Below are 15946 nucleotides of genomic sequence, written 5' to 3' on the forward strand. Positions count from 1 at the left end.
GCTACCATTTCAGAGTCAAATGTGGGACTATTTGTCTGGCAGCTGAGGTTTGACAAAAACCTCATCAACAACAGGGTGAGCATCTTGAACACAAAAAATAAATCTACAAAAATAAAAGAAGGAAGAAAAGTCAAGATGTTGCCAAAGTCCAAACCTCAACCTAATCGAAATGCTGTTTGACAGAGAACTGTTCAGACAATAGTGTCTGCAAACTACAATGAATTGAACCAATGTTGCGGAAAAATAGTGAGCCATGACTCCTCAACCTCAATGTGAGATACTGATAGAGGAAGACACAAAACATCAACAGAAAGTTATTTTTGCCTTTTACAAGATATTGGACATTTGGTCTGAGTAGCTTTTGAATTGAGCAATTATATGTTTTAACATTTTCTAGTTAAAGAGCTTAAAATAATCACTAAAAGTCCTGTTTAAGATGACAGGACACAGATAACATTATTTCTTGTTTTATATCTTAATATTAAGGGACAGTTTAAATTAGAACAAAAACTGTATCTACATTCCATTTGCATGTAATATTATTGCTTGTTCAAAACTGAGCATTTTAAAATGTGAAATCAGCTTCTTAGAAATTACTGTAGATCCTGCTGAGGTTAGAAGGCTGAGACTCCACTGATTTGTTCCTGTGTCCTCTGCAAACTCTGCAGAGAAAGCAAACCTACCTAATGTCCCACTCGAGCCTCCATAATCATAGTCTGTAATTAAAGAATGATTAAGAGGCTGGAGCTTGATGAATGGGAGCCTAAATAGTCTAAATACCCCATGCTGCTCTGCTGTTGGACTCGGTGTGGAGGACATAATTGATTCAGGCTATTCAGCGGTCAGAATTAAAACTGTCACAGTTGTCTGGGAGAGGCGAGAGAGGGGGGATGAAAGTGAGAGGAAATGAGGGAGGAGGAGGAGAACAGAAGGTTGAAGTACGAGGAGGAGGAGGAGGTAAGATGTGTGTTATTGTGGAGGGATGAAGCAGCTCGGCAGAAGGCGCCTCAAATCATCCTGCATAAATTAAGGAAAGACACACACACTTCCCAAACACATTGGCGGATATTAAAGGAACAGTTTGTCGGACAATTAGGTGATATGAGGACTCATTAGTGCCGAACGTGACGGCCAACGACATGTCCGACTTTGGCTCTGATTTTGGACTCCCAACTCAAAATCTGAGCAGCACTTACAGGAACATAAAGGGTTTTTATTTTGGGCCTAAACTATAGACACAAGTTCAGCTCAAGTATTTTACCATGAAAATGTCCTCAAACAAAGCTTGGTAGGAAAAAAAAAGTTAATTATAAAAGCTCAGACAGAAACATGTAGAAAGTAAAGCTCTCTAAGATCAGTTTTTCTTGCAATCAGTAAACACATCATACAGCTGCTGCTTTTATTCCAGTTCAGTGCATGTATGGACTTTTTCCTTACATAGATAACAATGTTTGTTGTACAGTTTGACTCCCAATTTTAATGTCTTGCTGAGGACTAAAATGCTATTTTGAATATGGTCATCTGAGATAACATTCAAAATATGTTAAAAATAGTTTTAGCATATTTGTTAAAATAAAATATTTACTTATTTTCCCTTTTTTTGGTAGGGGAGGTCGTTGAATGGCTAACAATTCATACATTAGACAGTTTAGCTTTACACAAGAAAGTAGACACTTACTACAAAGAAATATGATATACATTGCAAACTGCAGTGCAATAAATTGTAAATGACAGTTTATGTATATCCCTTTTGAAACAAGGTGCACTAAAATAACCTAACCTACACAAAATAAAATATCTTACTAAATTTTTTCTGGTGGCAGTGATTCGGGGATGCCTAAATACTTGCTCACACGAAACATCGTCTATTTACCCAAAGCTCCCTCTAGCTGGCCTTCCGCCTCACAGAGCACTCATAAATGTTCAGAAAAATGTATTCTACTTGAGCCAAACTTATGAATTTGGATTTGTTCTGCTTCCTTTGCTGCTCAGTTGTGGACCGTTTTTATCTCTGTGTGTATCACTTCTGACTCGCTTGCAGTTTTGTCACTCTGACAGAAGTGGAGGCGTCGACTTCGCTTCTTCTCTAGCAAGGCCCAAACATGTTGCTGTGACATATTTCACAGCGCTGTCGCACCAAGCACACACCAACAAAGCAGCCATTGTTCTCTACACAGCGTTTTGCTTCGACAACAGCCACGACGTAGTCGGGGACATCATGCAGAACGGCAGTTCTTCACACGCCTCCGTCTTAACTTTACAACATGGAACATGGCATATGCTTCATGTGTTTGAGAGTCTGGATTGTTTACCAAGGTCACAGACTTGAGCGATTGTCTTACATTCCAGTTAAAGGCCATCATTTGGACAGTTTACAAAAATGATTGCTGCACCCCAACACCACAGAAGATTTTGACATAAGTTTTTGGTTTTAGTGCTGAAAAGTTTTGGTTTCTTGGCATCCCAGTGTCCACTCAAATCTCCTATAACAGATAGCAGAAGTCCAAATTTAACTAAAATCTCTCAAGACTCATTCAGGTATGAACTGAACAGCTTCTCGTATTACCCAATTGTAATCCAATTGTGTGTATTTGTGTTTAGTAAAGCAGCTGCTGCCGTTTTTTTCCCTGCTGTCTTCTTTGTGGTTTGGTTAATGATGCAAGCCAAGCTGCAGGTACAGATGGTGGACAGGAGACAGTTGCCAGCATGCTGAAAGTACACCTCAAACACACTCTGGCTACTTACTTGAGAGTAAACCCAATACTGTCGATTTACCAACTAACATGATGAAAATCTACAACATGAAATGAAACTGATTTTATCTCCCTTTTTAACAGTTATGGGTGATAATGAATAATTAATGAAATGCCACACAAGGTTAACAACTGAAATCCTAAGCAGACCTGAACAAGATTTGCCGAAATACTGCATAAATTTCAAGTAGGAATCAAAACATGTGCAGTAGGTCATCTCTACAGCTGAATGTAGCTGTAGAGATTATCAGAGTATCCATGCCAGCATCCGAAGCTCCTGTAATCAAAACTACTGTATAAAAGCAATGGGGGGAGAAAGTCTTGTCTGGTGGATTGTGTTTGTTTCTACATCATCTGGACATTCAATCCATGCATCTTTCTAACTGGGAAATATCGGGCACCAGCATGCATTATGGGAGGACTGTGATGCGATGGGAGGAGTGGGAGGTTTTGGATAAAGCTAACCTGCATTTCACATCGTTACTGACAACTCCTTCATGTATGTGGTATTTGTGTGTGGCCTCTTTCAAGGAGTTAATGTTTTTTGGCTACAGAGCAGAAATGTTCTTAGAACAACCAGTCTGAGGTCTAAATATCCAAATGTCATTTGTGTAGTTAACTGTTGCCGCTTGCAGTTAAAACTTCCTGCCTTTAAACAGTTGGTAACATTGTTTAACTTCGTATTTCTAGACTGCTCACCCTGACATTACCTTGGCAAAAGCAAAATGTAAGTTTTCATATCATAATGACTTTAAATCTTTAGACTCTCAGAGGGTCAACACAGTTTACATGTTTTTTTTTTTAATCCCCACACTGTTGCTGCACAAGATTTATGCTACCACACAATTGACACCTTTTGCACAAATACACTTAGAAGAGTTTAACTCGGAAATTCATGTCCACACATGTAAGCTTCCTGTGCGTCACTCACATCACCATGTCCCCAAAGGTGTGTATTAACTGTGTTTAGGGTCTGTGGGGAGCTAGTTAACCTGCAGCCTGAGGGTCATCATTAGTGAGACTAAACTCCCCATTTACTCCCAGAAAACAGAGTAAACAAAGCAACATATCTGTGACTGTTGTTAGAATGAAAACTGATGGAAACATGCAGATTTTACCCTGCGATATCTGCAGGTTCAGAAAAACCAAGTCTCTCAAAGTTAACACATTGGAACTTGATATGGTAGCTGACTGAATTTGTACAAGTGAATGTTATTTACAAATGACAAATGAGATGAATGCTAGTGGGACTTGTCTCCCTGTGGGACGCCTTCACTTCGTTTTTGAAATTTTACAAAGCTGCTGTAAATCTCTGGCTCAACACTAACTACACAAATATTTATTTATTTATTTATGTATTTATTTATTTTCTTTAAAAGGGTTTAAAGGCTGTAAACCACATGTGTCAAACTCAAGGCCCGCGGGCCACATGTGGCCCGCCATGTCATTTTATGTGGCCCACCCCAGCATTTTATAGGCCGATGATTGACTTAAAATAGGTTTTGAGCACGAATTGACTACAAACTACATCTCCCACAATGCATTCCGATTGTTACCAGCCAAACATTACTGCTTCTCGCCACTAGAGAGCAGCAGAGTCACCTCAAGCTGCTTATTGATTTTCCCAGCTAATAAAACTGAGACATCGACAAGCTAACATCAAAACATCCAAGAAAAGAAAAAACGATTTACAAGTAAGACTGTGAATGAAGATGTGTGTGAGTTGGTGTCAGGGCGGCAGGAGGCGCTAGACTTTTTTTGTTATCTGTTATCTTGACCGACAACATAAAAAAAAAATCGGTCATGTACTATTTTTATCCGTGAAATTACAATCATATTAACATCGGCTATTTAGTCGCATTTTATGCGGTTTAGTTAATATTCACCGTGAATCCAGATCCCATTACAAATTAAGCAGATAAATGTATCAACATTTTCTCGTAGTGACAAAAACCACTGACTGTGGCCCCAATAACTTTTAATAAATTAAATTAAGCGACTTCACTTAAATTAGCATCACTTCACCCCCCTGGGGTCTGAACAACTTCTTCCTGGTTCCCATCTGCAGAAAAATCTGCGCTAATTCATCAGTCAGTTGGATCTGTCTGATCCAAACAGATCAACTGAACTCTGTGAGTGTTTCACCCTGCGGTCCGGAGTGAGTTTTTACCAGGATTATTACTTTTTTCCCGCTGGATGAGTTACTTCCAGCGGTTTCTAAGTCTTCGCAGCGGCGGAACCGCGTCCGCAGTGGTTGAGCAGCGCACTGCGCATGTTACAGTCTAATTAACTTTTGCATCATCATTTATTTCCCCAAGATAAACTGCCGGCTCCTCAAATGGATTAACACAACGTTGCATTCTCTTTAGTTTTCTCTGGTCTGTAATGGAGACTTGAATTTAACGCGCCATTTTAAACCAGAGGTTTGTAATGCGCTTAAAAAAATAAAAAATTGATTTTTTAGCCATGACTCTGTAGAACCATTTTGAAGTGTTGATTTCATTTTTGAACCATTTTTAATTTTGAAATGTTGATTTTATTTTTGAACCATTTTTTATTTTGAAGTGTTGATTTTATTTTTGAACCATTTTTTTTATTTTGCAGTATTGATTTTAATTTTGATACCTTATTTATTGTAAAGTGTTGATTGTATTTTTGAACCCTTATTTATTTTGAAGTGTTGATTGTCTGAAAGACCTTAGACATGAGTTGCCCCATATGGGGATTGAACCGATGACCTCAGGATTACCAGCACGGTGCCCTAACCTGCTGAGCTAACTCACCTACCTTACAAACTGTTGAGTTTCCATGGATTTAAGAAGAACTTACATGATCTTACCACAATGAAGATTTGATAAAAGTGCTTATATTCCAATGTTTTTCAAAACAACATACATGATATTTTATTTTCCAGAGATTTTGTATTTTTAAGTGTTGATTGTATTTTTGAACCATTATTTATTTTTGAAATGTTGATTGTATTTCACAGATATTTTTAATTTTAATGTGTTAATTTTATTTTTTGAAACATTTTTTATTTGTAAGTGTTGATTTTATTTTATAGCCATTTAGTCAAGTCTCTGCAGAACCATTTGTCTCTGCTAATGACATCTTCAATACAATTTTTTGATCCCAGTCTTAGTTTATGGACTGTAATGTAAAATTGGGCACAATTATAAGTCTGACAGTTTGTTCACCGAGTTACTGTGCTCTCTGAGAGGATCTGTGGTATAAGTATTTGACATTGTTCCATGCCCATTGTTGACATTAGTCTCTAACAAAATGTGGATCATCTACCAGGAACACTGCAAAGAGCATGAGTTTCTGTAGTGTAGTGGTTATCACATTTGCTTCACACGCAAAAGGTCTCTGGTTCAAAACCAAACAGCAACAGCTTTTGCATGTTCTATTCATCACAGATGTTTACTAAAGGTCAACAAGGGTTCTGTGGTGTCATGGTACACATCTGGACTCTAATTTATTTTTAACATTGTATTTTTATACATTTATGCTAGGGCTGCCCAAGTCTAGTTTTCCAGAGCCACCATCTGCAGCTTTAGATGCATTCCTTCTCTAACACACCTTGACCATTGACTCATTATAAGCCTCTACAGAACTGAATGAGGGAAGTCAACCTTTTGTCTGGGGTGTGTTTTAGCAGGTATGCACTCCTGATCTGTACCGTCAATGTGGCCCGTTGAGGGTGGCCAATATGCTGAAGTGGCCCTCGGTGAAATTGAGTTTGACAACCCTGCTGTAAACTCTCCTGCTCTGTCTGGTGACAAAGCTGCTTCCACTAGGGCCACCATAAGGACATTTTTACAATTTTGTGCTGTGCAGGTATAAAATCTTAAAACTTAAAAAAAACAATTTTGCTAGTTTCTTTCTGTTTTCTTGCTGTTATGGTGCTGTCTTTGGGGTTCCAAACATGCCAAAAATATGCTCATGAATTCTTCACTTTGTCTTCTGTTCAGGTTGCAGAACCATGCTGTTGAACGTGCCATCTTCTCATGTTGTCATAAACTACCATTTTAGCACAACTTTTGTTGTTTTTATTGTTGTGCAGTGGCTTTTGCATTTCATTGATCTGTTTAGACCATCTTAAACTGGAACTACACATCTAACAGGGAGCTAAAGATGACAACTTCAGCTCCCTGTTAGGTGATATGCAAATTTTAAATTTACATCTTCAACCAGTAATTAATCAGACAGGATCATGAGGGAAACTTGGAACATCAGTATAAAACATGTAATTGCTGAACTTTGATTTCACCTTAGGCTGTTTGGGAGTTGAACAAAAAACATGAAGTGTTTCAGTTTCATTCTGTAGGAATATAACTATCATGTGGTTCCTATTAAATGGAAGATAAATCAAGGAGTGGTTAGACAGATATGAAAAGATAAGTAGATAGATAAGCAAGGGTAAGAATGAAAGTAAATAGATTCAAATTCATAATTATTGTTTCTACAACGTGTTTCAATACTGTCTGACACTCTGATTACAAATAAAAACCTTTTTTTTTCTTTCACAGCAACTATTGTGAAATAAAATACACTACATTCAGTGCAGTAAACAATATATGTATACATTTTACTGAAAAATCTTTTTTTCTATTTCCAAACAAATGTGTGCATTTATTCTTAAAATGCCTGAACATTAAAAGCAAAGTTGAATCATTTTTTTGATTGTGCACACAAAATTCACTTTTGAACAAAAAAAAAAAAACAGCTTTTGATTCTCTGATTTTGCAGATGCGCTCATAAATTGCTTAATTGTGGACATCAACTGTGTTTTACTTTTTTGCTCAGTAAAGAAAATAGATATGCTCATGAAGAATTAATATGCAAATGCCACAAACTCAGAACCAAACTCAACTAGTACACATCTTTGACATGGCAAACTTTTCAAAATGACTGTTTTAAAACGTGTCTCTGCCCATTGTGTTTAAACAAAGAATGCATAAAACGGAGCAAATGAGACTGTGGTGCTTACTTTATTAAACCTAATAAGATGATCTGCAAAAAGAGAATTGGTAAGCGTGAATGGTTTTTACACAAATTATGTAAATTGGAGAGATTCAGTAAACTTTCTGTCTTCCTGTTTTTGTTCGGTTGTGCATCATTGAGCCTAACAGTTGTTAGCTCCGGTCTGAGCTACAGCTGGTAGGTGTGTGTGTGTTAATTGTGACCCGTGAGCTTGGTGTGAAGGCTTGGTATAATTATCTGTGTAATTGTCGTGTATTTTGTAAAGTGCCAGATCATTTAATTCAGGATTAGAGCTTCTCACCTCCAATGGCTGGGGACGGTGCTCAGGATTCACACACACACACACACGCACACACGCACACACACGCACACACACCTACACACCTCCTGCAGCATTTGTACGAAAAGTGAATGGGTTAAACCTTTCTGTTAACATCTTACACATACACACCTTCTCACTTCCTCTCCTGCTCTGCCGTCCTTTTTGTTCTCTTCCAGCTAAGAATGGTATCATATTGCCCGTCCATCTGGGATTAAACCTGTTTGAAGCTGTAAGATGCACTCAACCAACATAGCAAACAAATATATATATATATATATATATATACATATATATATATCTGGGATTTCAGCATTTCAAACTAGGTTATTTTAATCCATTCTAAACTCTTAATTTAAATAAAGTAATATTATCTTTCATGTGAATCTATGAAAGAGTCCAGCTGAGAGCACCCAATCACCATTATCGCTAGACAGGCTAACCTTGTGTTAGCAGCGACTACCTTCTTAGAAAAGCATGCAGTTATCACCATTTTGTGTGCTGCTAAGAATACTGCAGCTAGAACAACACATTTCTGGTTGAAACAAGAACTTCCAAGGTGAAAGGTTCAGGCACAGCAAATGCTTAAGGACACTGAAAAAAGTCCAACGACTCACAGATTCTCATCTCAACAATAAATGCACAGCTACTAGTACATGTGGGGAACTTTAAAGCAGAGGTTGTTTAACATTCGCAGATGCAAGAGCGACAAGAAGAAGACATTTGGACAAAAAGATATTTTTTTTTTTTCTGCAAAATGTGTATGCAAGTTTCTGTCTTCTGACAACAAGGAATCCACAAAAAATTCCATGATGATCAATATCATGGAATTTCTGGTTGATATCAATATCAACCAGATATTGATTTCCAGCCTGTCAGAGACACAGAAGCTATGAAGGAAAAGCAACACTGGGAAATAATCATCTGGGATGGAAATTAGACAAATCTGCAAATAAAATCTTTTCAACCTTCTGAAATGTTTTAATTGGGTTTCTTTTTCATTCAACCATAGAAACAGAAAATATATACTAAAACCATTCAAGACAACATATGTGTCACTGCATAGCCTTTGGCTAAGACTTTATGCATGAAAATATGAAATAGTTTGCTGGTTTCCTGCCAGCAAAGTCACACAAACTCACATATACAGTACAACAACATAACAACATGAGTATTCAGGTAACCCCTTAATTAATCTTGGTTCTTGGTTCATGTGTAACAAAAACCCAAGGGATTATGAAATGTTGTGTGGGTGACACATTGGCTACATCACTTATTAGTTAAAGATAAAGTTTCCACATGAAGAGCTGAAGAGGAGGAAAATTATGGAGGTAACCTCTGGTTTTAAAATAATAATCTGGGTGCTGTACAACTGAACATATTAATTACTTTTTTTGTTTTGTTTTTAACATGTATTGTAGATCATGTGTGAGAGATTTGTAGAACTGAATAAGATCTTACGGTGTATATAAGAAAAACACCATTCATGAAAAAACTAAAAGGGATTTTTCTCCCTATAATCTCTCTGTCATTTTCCCTGACACATTTTTCAGCAAAAAAAAAAAGATCTAAAACTAAACGTAACTATGACCAAGCAGCATGAATTTGAACTTAAAAGTAGAAAGGTTAATTATTTTCTGAAAAATAACATTGTGGTCATGTCTTTGTATAACAACAGTAATATGTTAGTCTTAGACTTACTTTATGTTGCCGACAAGACCAGATTTTTTCATGGGTGTCAAAACATTTTTAATCAAGGAGATGATAAAACAAATGTTTCACATATTCCATAGGCCTGGTTGAAGTTACTGTTTTTACTTCTCAGCTTTTTGGGATGGGTTTGGAAGACAAATGGGACAAATGAGAGAAGGGGGAAAAGAAATCCTAAAAAAAAGTTTTTTCAGAAAATTCCTTAATAGAAGCTCTTTTAATGTAACTGTCTTATTGTGCCATCTGCTGTTTATTTTTTTTTAAATCCAATCATAAAATCTATGAATAATGTTAGTGTGCGTGAATTTTTCTCTTCTCCTTATGCGTTTGGTTGAAGTTTGCACCACATCTGGAAAGAAACTCAACCTATTGTATACATGACACTAATTTGTAGTAAGTCGGTGAAAAGCAGTGAGGAATGACCACGTTTTTTCCCCCCCTTCTTTCCTCACTTCAGAGCTCTTAATCCTCTAAATGTTTCCTGAATCACTCAGGTGTGTGAAACTGCGAGTGCAAGAGTATGTGTGATGTAACACGCCCATCAAGCTGACAGCACTGTAACACTATAGCCCGCTTGATTGGCCAGTTTTCAGTCACAACCATGTTGACTTAACCTAACTAAAGAGTCTGTTCATTCAGCTAAATGTCCATCTAAGTGCACAACTGTCTCAGAAACTGAAGAAGAGGAAGCAAAAAGGAGGAAGGAATGGAGGCAGTTTTCCTTCAGGTCCTGAATGTTTTATAACATTTGCTTTGTGCAAGAGGTTTGGGAAAATAAACTGTATAAATTTTCTTATGATCACTGTTTTTACCCCCGCACTACATTTCATTTCTATGTTTATCTTAACAGTAATGGTGTTTCTATTCTTTTCAAGTCAATTATCATATAAATATATTCACATCCAATTGGAAATGATAATGTGAGTATATTAGAGTCTTACATTTAACTAGGAAACGAGTACAAGATATTAATAAGAGCACCACACCAAATAAACGGAAGAATGAGAACAATGATCACACACTGGAACTACAAAATGTGCCTTTGTGTATTTAACCACAAAGGCATGTGGTTAAAACCTTGAAACCTTGAAAAGGTTTTAGGTTGCAGGTAGCCTGTGGCAGCAAGTGTTGAATGTACGCTAAACCAAGAGCAACACAGTAAATAAACTTTCCAACTACTGTTAGATATTTAACGGTTGCACATCATGCTTGTGCCAAATCATTTGTTGTTATACTCCATTAGCTTTGTCAATATCTATTTCACCCTAGCCCTCCAAAATAAATAAATAAATCTTGCTGGATTGCTGCAGATAGAATGTATTTGTTTTGTGAACATAAGTGAAGATAAAGTTTTTAGTAATCCTGCAAAGTGTCTTTGGACAATGCTAACACTACAGTTACCATGTCTCTTCTGTTTGATTTACATTTTCACAATATGAAGACTTTCCTTAAAATCAACACCACTGAGCCTGCCTCCAAGAAGAAGGAGATATTGTCAGTATTTTTTTATTTTATTTTTTTCTGCCTGACAGTCCGAGATGTAAATGCTGTTTTGTGGAACGCACTCTAAGCAGGATATGTTGCACAAAAAATTAACCAGCAGTTATGCAAGGGCAGTGGTGTTTGGATGTTAGAGGAAATCACAAAATCAGTTTATCTGTTTCACTATGTCATGACTTTTTCCTCCTCCTCCTCTTTCCTTTCAATACTAGTAATAATTGTGAGGGTTTTTCTTTGACAACCTGACAGGTATTTTTTTTTTTTTTTGTAAATTCCCAAGCTGAAAAACAACTTTCCTCAATCTTCCGGCAACCAGCAAAGCTGAGTTCAATTTTCAAGAGTGTGCACTCCTCCTTATCTTGGCCTAGTCCAGCAGGGGGCTCAATTCTATCACCAAGGTTTTGGAATGATATTTCACAGTGAAGATTGTGGGTTGTCTTTACAGTTGCTTTGTCATGTACTTTTTTGTTGAAGTCAAAACAGCAGTTTGTAGAGGTGATGCATTTTGCATCTGTAAAGTGTTGCATAGTTTACTTAAAATACTGTCAAACTCCAGTCCTTAAGGGCCACTGTCCTGCAGTTTTTAGATGTGCCACAGAAATCCTCCGCACTGCGCCTCCTGGATGTCATTATTGTATATCCAAGCTGTCCAGTAGAATTTATCTAATCGACTCCCAGTGGAAGTTTTTTCATGCTCAAGAGTTGGGGAACTCTGAAATACTATCATAATGAGCAAAGGAGCCCCAACACCAAAGACACATGTCTTTCAACATCTGAAAAACCCTAAAAAATTGTGGTCTTAATCCGAAATGAAGGAGATGTTAAACTTCCCGGTCCTGTTGGTGCTGACAAGGGTGCATGGCAGCCTCTCCTCTGTGAGTTTGCTGTGGCTAATACACAGTAGCTGAGTGGATAGTGGGGACAACTGACTGAATGTAGTGTGAAGCGCTTTGGGAGCCTATGGACCTGATTAAGAGATATTCAAGTACGTTCCATTTGCCTTTTAAACCTCCACTATTGGAACCAATATTACAGAAAAAATGGTGAAGCTAAACATTTTAATTAAGATTTACTGTATTCTTTCATTATCTTTCATTATCTCATCAATCTATTACTTACTTTCAACAAATCCACTGCTATCACAAATGATTGAATATGAACATTGAAATTGGTCTTGGCTTCCACCAAATGTTGGAATTGGAAATTAAAACTTTTGTATATAAGCCACTGAATTTGTAACCTATTTGTGATCATTAGACTTATTGAGAGTGATTTAAAGCCAGTTGACCAGTGGAGATCAAATTTAGAAGTATAACATGCTAACATGCTACCCCAACTGGGACAGAAATACAACTTAGCCTGCTATTAAAATTCCACAGTTATGTGATTGACAGGTCTGTGAAGGAAAGTCACACCCTGCTTCACTGTGATCTGGTTTCACGTTTATCCTGCTGGGTCGAGTCCAGAACAAACAAGGTGTGTGCTGTCAGTGTTTACATACCACACAGGTCCATGATTGGCAGTTGGCAGGCAGTTTCCTCTGGAGATGATGACACATGCTGCAGCTGTAACATTACACACTGACTGCACACTTAAACATGTTTTAGGCTCTTAATAAATTCACGGTCCCACGATCCAACATCTACCATGTCTTTACAACCCTGCAGTGTGGGTATTCTTAGTAGCATGATGTAGTCAATTTAATGCTAATAAGCTATTGGTTTAGTGATAAAACTAAAAGGTGACTGTTGTTCTGTACACATTTTGCTGTCTCATTTTTTGAAACATTTTATAAAAAGCCACACTACCGTTTAATTTGCCAGAAGCATCTATATTCAGTATAAAAATGAAGTAAATCATCCATAAGTGTCAACATAAAATAAAAAAATACAATCCACTTTTTCCTCTAGCTCAAAAATTATTCAGATTAAAACTCAAGTGCACAAAAACACTGACTCTCCCTTTCAATGTCACTGTTTCGCCAAAAAAAGTTGACTTAAATGTGAAAAAATTTCTCCACCATGCAATTCTGCTGCTCTGGAATAACTTTTAGCCACACTATTTCTTTTTTGGTTGTGGTAGCCTTTATTTGAAAGTAGTTCAACAGGAAACAGGGCAATAAGAGAGGGGGAACACATGTGGCAAATGTTGCCAGGCTGGGAATCAAACCTGCAGCCACTGGCCTGAGGACTAAGGCCTCCATATGTGGGTAGTGCTTTGCCCCTGCACCACCACAGCACCCCAGCCATACTATTTCTATTTCAGTTCTGCACCACTGTCCCTTGCACCATAAGGGAGTGTGTTTCATTTTCTCCAAACACTGAGTTGTACATTATGGCCAAACACAGTTTTTTTATGCTCCCATCTGCATAAAAAACATTGACCTGGAGATTCTGTAGTTCAGTGGTTCCCAAACTTTTTCTTCTGCGCCCCCCCAGTGGTTTCCAAACATTTTGGAGGGAAAAACTGTGAAAAGTTCTTTGCGTTTTGCTGGTTTGCTGCCCTGATTCTAACACAAACCTACGTAGCTCCACAGCAGCAGCAGGTCTCCTTCACAGGTGGAAACCCAGCGCGAGCGTCGTAGCGCTCATGTTGCGTTTAAAGGCGGCTCGGAAAAACAGGTTACAACATGTTAACAACGGATTAAACAGTTTTAACTGCTGATAAAAGTGACAGAGGACACAGATATGGGTAGTGTGGAAGCCTGTACTGTACCAAATTGACATAGGAATAACAGAGTTGGGCATTCTAAGGTAAAAACCCAGCGCATACAGTGTTCATGTTTTGTTTGTTTTTTTCATCCAGACGGCTTCCCGCGCGCCCCACAGTTTGGGAACCTCTGCTGTAGTTCATTTAGATGGACCTTTGTGTGGCAGTATGCCCTGTAGCCTTTGAACGCACCACCCAAGTGCCTAAATTTAATTGGTTGTGGCGCTGGCTGCCTGTATATAAAGGGCCCTCCCTCACCTGGTTGACATGACGTTGTTTTCCTTCCGGTTCAGACCTCGGCGTTTGTTGGTGCTGCACGCTAGCTGCAAATTAATGCGTGCGCTCAAACAATTCGCTTAACGACGCTCTGATCGCCGCCGATCAATCGTCCTTCTGGCCGCCTGTACAAGCTCCACGTTTCCTCCTTTCTGTTAGAGGCACTACATAAAGAGCACAGTGCCGCTGCTGTTTGTCCTTATCCGGCTGTTTGCCTGCTGTTCTGGTTGTCCCCGACTGGCGGTCCGCCTATCAGCTGGATAATCTGTCGACTGCCTACCTGTCGTCCTGTTTGCTGGCTTCATGCTCACTCATGCTGTGTGCCTCAAAGGTAACTTTTTAGTGGCGTTGTTGCAACCAATTTTATTAAAATAGTGCTTTTAAACTTGAGTTCCCAATTCTTATCACACTGCTCCCGCCACATTTGCAAACCTACGCTGAAGGCAGACTTGCACCTTCAAACCTGCCGGGCAAACCAGGCATGTTCAGTCTGTTGAGAATCACCTCTTGAGTTTTGTTTGCAGTTACCATGATCATTTCACTGTTTGACCTGAGGGGTGATTTCATAGATATGCCTACTCAACTTGTTTGCCTCATTACAGCAGCCTGAAGAAGAAACCGGAACATGCAAGTCATAATTACAACTGTTTAAAAAAAACAAAGCAACAGGAAACATGCAGATGCAATTTATGCATCTAGCCAATGCTATTACTTGCATAAGTACAATTCTGTCTAATCTAATCCCCATTTTTTTTAGATGTATGCCTCATACTCAAGTTGACTGCACCTCTTTAATTCCTTTGTAAAAATGCAAAATGCCAATAGAGATTTGATTTGATCTGACTTTATCTCACTCTTAGGTGCTGGAAGTCTGACTTTCATTTCAAACAGTTTTATTTCACTTCAGCCTAATATGTTTTAAAAGACGTTTGAGTACAGTCAGCGTTAGACACAGCAAATATTTTTGGGAAATGTGGCTGAAAAGGCAAAAATTAAAGCCACTTGCACCAGAACTGCAATTGCTCATTCATCTTTTCTAAAACAACAAAAAAAGTATCTGACTCTGTGAAGCCTTTTCACTATAAATTCACATAAAGCAAAAGTTTTCACTAACAAGTAAGCGTGTCATCTGTATTCATGTCCATATATAAATATGGTTTATATTTGTGAATCACTCAGAGAAAGATAAAGAACTAACGTTTCTTTTCAAGTCTTGGCTTATGGAGCTAAATATCTTTACTCAATCAGTTCTAAATAAATAGTTTCACACCGCAATCCACACTGGCAGCTTTACAGTACAGGCGTGTTCATTGGTTTTGTAATCTTTTTGTCACTTAGGCTTCCTGAATCAATGACTCAAATGTTTCCCCAGATGTGTTGTGCACAAAGAGAGCCACCTTCATCACGGCAATGATTCATACTATCACTGTCACTCAGGCATGTTGATAAGAGAAGAGGCGATTTGTGTCAGATGAGTTTTAATAGGTGTTTAAAGAGTAATTCATGACTACTTGTCACAACCAGTTTATGAAAACTAGACCTGAAGCTCCCCTACTGTTCCGATGAACGAAATGCCTTCTGCCACAATCATAGACTCATCTTGCAGCTAGAATACCTGTTATTATCCCTGACAGGTATGAAGACCTACTGCCTAGTTTTTCTCTGCTCCCACATGTCAGATAATTTCCACATG

This window comes from Poecilia formosa, unplaced genomic scaffold (assembly GCF_000485575.1).
Source record: "Poecilia formosa unplaced genomic scaffold, Poecilia_formosa-5.1.2 Scaffold35, whole genome shotgun sequence".
In the NCBI taxonomy this organism is placed as follows: domain Eukaryota; kingdom Metazoa; phylum Chordata; class Actinopteri; order Cyprinodontiformes; family Poeciliidae; genus Poecilia; species Poecilia formosa.